Below are 4,923 nucleotides of genomic sequence, written 5' to 3'. Positions count from 1 at the left end.
CATTTTCATCATTTTGTATGCATATGATTTAAATGTTAAGGTGAAAGAATGTTGGTGTGCTTTATGCAATGAAAATGTGCTTCCATGCTTGTGTATTTATTATGTGATATAAATGTTATGCTTGATGTGATGATTGGTTTTTGGTGAGTAGGAAAGGAGCTTACTAAGCCTTGTGCTTATAGTTTTCTTTCTTATGTTGCAGAGTCAAATAGAAGTCACTAAGCAATGGGGAGCAGCAGGAAAGGGCTGATAATGATGTGTGTGGTGGTGACTTGGCAGAGTTCCTGGCAATACGATTTTACACTTGCATGCTGAATGTTTGGATTGTTTTGAATGTTTGGTTTTAAGAAAATGATATGCTAAGATGTTTTTAATTAGAACTTAATATCTAGACAATACATGCATAATAAGTTTTTATTTATCACATATGAAATCATGATATGCATAGGGTTTATATTCGTATTTACACTTCATTTGCACATCTTTCTGATTTTATTGTTATATCTTGTGTGCATTGCATCCCTAATCCGTGCATTTATGTATATATCTTACATTTCCTAGTTCGGAGATTTGCTCTTATTTTTTACTTGTTTCAGGATGGAAGATGGAGCAAAATCGGGCAAATCAGAACAACAATTGAAGACAAGGCAAGACAGGGCCGTGCCTCATAGGCGCGGCAGTGTCTAATCAGTTCCTGGCCGTGCTTCACAAGGCATGGGCGTATCTACAAACAGATTATCAACGAGCCTTGGCCGTGCCTCACTGGCACGACCGTGCCAACTTCCCCCATCAGCAGCAGAAGAGGCCGTGTCTACCTAACACGGCCGTGTTTCAAAATAGAAGACAGCCGAGGCTTGGCCGTGCCTCACAGGTGATGCAGTGTGTTTGTTATGGGAAATATTATTTTATTTACACTTTCCCATTTATTTATTTGTGTCACTTACACCCATCAAAATTATTTATTTATTTATTTACCAAACCTCTACTTTATCGTCCTAAGTGGTATAGGGAGGTCCGGGTCGTCTCTCTCGGACTCAATGACAGGATGTTTATTCTAGACATAATGTACAAAGTCTTATTGAGTTTTATTCATTTATATTTACAAATGCCTTTTATTGATGATCAATTCCTATATTACATAGTGTACAACAACATACCCACATAGCCAAATCCTAACCTCACATCAAGTATCATTCAACATTCATACATATATTTACAATAATTACAAACCTAATTCCTACATCATTAATCGCACAATACACATCAATCAACATCCATAATTTACAAACATGAATCAATCATACAACATGTATTCTATAAATTTTACAAATTACTCTACAAGTACACATACAATAGAATACAACATGGATTCATTACACTTTATTCATACATGAATCATATTTACAAAATTCATTTACCTATGATTACAAACACTACATCAATTATACACATAAATTCCACAAGTCTTACAATCGGCTAGCCTAATAAATTTATTCTTATTCAAATGTTAAAATAACACTACAACAAACATCATACATTATAGTACATACAACACATTCTTACACTTATTCACATTATTCAAACAATAGCACAATCCATGCACATGAATCAACATCAAAACAATTATGTAACCGGTTTCAACAATTATCATATTAACACAATGCCAAACACTCAATCCTAACATTACACATGTCATTAGTAACCTAGGTTAAATGATCCATTTCACCAACAGTTAGGTATAAGAATAGCTATCACAATGTAACAGTGTGAATCATTAGTTCCATTTAACATCAACAGCCACACATGAAACATCCATTATACTCACCACTATTAATTCCATCAAACTTCAAACCACCCATTATCACAACTGCCACATACCATTAAAACACAACAACACAGAATCCTTCAACCGGCTAACACCATTAAAGCATATCATACCCAATCTACTCAACAACTTCCTATCACAACAGCGACACATTCAATTGAAGCACAAGTGTGGAATCACAAAAAAAATGAACCATATTACAAGATGTTTCAACTCAAACAACAATACGATTGTATCCAATTCAAACCAAAACCATCTATTAATAAAATGCCATTCATCACAACCAAAGCTAGCAATTAGAGCATAATCATTCAGCACAACTTCAATAAGTAAAAGAACAAGAATGTGGGGGGTTTTGAATTGATCATTTAGCACAGAATAGAACAAAAATAAAACTAAGGTTAGGATTTCCCTCAATGGCGCCGGCATCCACTGAGGACAAGGGAAACAGGGAAGGGACGGTGGAAAGATGATTCCCGGCCAGCACAGAACACAGCTGCTTCAATCAATCGAGGTCTCACTAAAGGTGAAGCGGCTCACACAGGGGCAGAACACCACGGTGGAGAATGAACGGAGGGAGCATGGTTCGGGATTCCTATTTCTCTGCCCTCTGTTCAGCTGCAACCACAGACCAAGCATCAGACAGAAGAAATATAAACCCTTACCTTACGTTCTCCGGAGGATGGAAGAGGATCGGAACGGAGGAGAGCTGTTCCCACGCGTTCGCAACCACGTCGGCGGAGAGCAACTCAGCTCAGAACCGGGGAATACAGGAGGGATAGAGAGCTTGGCGTTCGCAACCACGTCGGCTAGCGTCTCTATTGTGCGGAAGGAACGTCGGCCGCCAGTCACTGGAGCTGGCCACTCCCAGCAACTTCCCGCAGCCGACGGGGACAAGGATACTCGCCTTCGCAACCACGTCCGCGAGGTCTCCTTCGGATCTTCGGTGCTCATCGATGGACTGTCGCCGCCTTCGAACTGTGCTGATTGGGGGAAGAGGAAGGTTCGCGACGGCGGAGCTCGCGAAACGCCGCCGCGTGAGAAGGAGAAAAAGAAACCTAATTATGCGAGCTCCGTTGAAGTCGGAATCGGGGTTCGATCGTGTGGTTAGCGAACCAAGCGAACCAAGGTTAGTCCGGTTTGCTACAGTAATAGCCTGAACCGAATCGGTTTAAACTCAACTCTTAATGGTAGAGGATGATTATTCTGACTTGATCATGTCATCATTACGCATGAGCTCGATTGTAAATCCCAATAGGGTGTATCGTGTCGGTAGTTGGCCTATAGTGATATAGGTGGTTATTACCATATTTCACCAGGTACGGTGATGAGTTGTATGGCCTTCACGCTGCAGCTGAGTCAGTGACCTGATCTCGACACCTTGATGGTGTTACTCGGTCTGGCTATCGGAGCTGTATGGCTTTCACGCTGCAGCCGTAGCCCGGTTGTATGGCCTTCACACTGCAGCCGAGGGTATTTACTCTGGACGAGTAGTGAGGACAGCACTGGCCATAGGTATTGTACGTAGCTCTTGACGGTGCTACCTACTGAGGGTGCTACCAGGCTACTTTGTTGTAGTGCTGGATTCATAGCCCCGCTATTGTCTTACATCTCCGACTCATTATACATGAGGTGCTGGAGCCAGTGTAGACTTGTCATACACCTCCGACTCATTATACATGAGGTGCTGGAGCCAGTGTAGACTTGTCATACACCTCCGACTCAGTATATATATATGAGGCGCAGGAGCCAGTGTAGACTATGTTGGTGCAAGATGCACTAAGATCTTGCCTAGAGTTTCGATGTTTGACAATACACCTAGGTCTGGTCAGTTTTGACCAAGGGATGATCCAAACAGGACTTGATGTTTGGATGTGTGGAAGTGAGTAAGAAGATCTAGTCGGTTAGACTAGACAGTGGAAGTTCTAATCTGGAAGATTGGGCAAGGGAAGTCCTGGTGAGTGAAGCTGGGCAAGAGAAAGTCCTAGTTGTAGGCTAGGCAAAGGGAAGTCTTGATTTGGAGGATCAGGCGGAAGTCTTGGCAGAGTCAACGTGCACCAGGCAAGATCTGGACTTGGGTCACGAGGACCAAGTTGCAGATGAAATGGACTTGGTCAGGAGGACCAAGTTGCAGAGAAGAATGGACTGGTCAGGAGGATCAGTTGCGTTCAAGTCCTGGGGGGCAACGACAGAGCCGAGCAAAGGTCCAACAAGTCTGGATGACTTGGTTGGCACAAATTCTCCAGAATGGAGTGGGTTAGACTAACCCAGGATTTCAGGAGAAATCCGAAGTTAGACTCACAAGGTAAAGTTAGGTTTGCTTCTTTGTATGCATGCTGATTTTTTCAGGAACTATAATACAGGCTGAACTTCAAAAGGCCATAACTTTTGACTCGGGTCTCAGAACGAGGCAAACTCAGATGCGTTGGAAAGCTCTTTCAGAGATCTACAAAATTGGTGTTTTGAGTTTTTTCGGATTCAGGCTGGAGTCGACTCAGAATGCCACTTGAGTTGACTCGAAGGGCTGGAGTCGACCCAGAAGCCCATTTGAGTCGACCCAGGCAAGAGATAACGTCCAGAATGAAGTTTTATCCACCACATAAGTTGGAGTCGACTCAGGGCTTGCTGGAGTCGACCCAGGGGCAGTATAAAAGGAGGTGAACGCCCAGAAACGAGACAATTCAAGCCAGAAACCTCCCAAATCATTCTGTAGTGCTGTGAAACGCAAAAGAGGCCAGACGCTTGCAACCGGGGAAGATCCAGGAGGAGTGCGCGACGCTCAGGACTTCCAGATCGGCAACAAGTGTTTGCATTTTTGTTTATTATCTTACTTTCTGTTCGTTATTTTATATTTGTATTATCAGACTGTAAGACGGGTTCCTCCGCCTCCGAACGACGTTCGGAAAAAAGACCACTAGTGGACGGGCGCCTCCCGTGATTAGGCCTTGGACGTACTGACCCTGGGGGTTAGGAACCAAGTAAAAATCCCGCGTGTCTCCTTTATTGTTTTCTAATATTCCGCTGCAAGTATTTGTTTTATAGTTAACGAAAGAATTTAAAAAAGCGACACGCGCTATTCACCCCCCCTCTAGCGCGTA

This window comes from Curcuma longa, chromosome 5 (assembly GCF_044706935.1).
Source record: "Curcuma longa cultivar G26 ecotype Majalengka, Jawa Barat chromosome 5, ITB_CL_G26_1.1, whole genome shotgun sequence".
Taxonomy (NCBI): domain Eukaryota; kingdom Viridiplantae; phylum Streptophyta; class Magnoliopsida; order Zingiberales; family Zingiberaceae; genus Curcuma; species Curcuma longa.
This window is presented reverse-complemented; position numbering follows the sequence as displayed.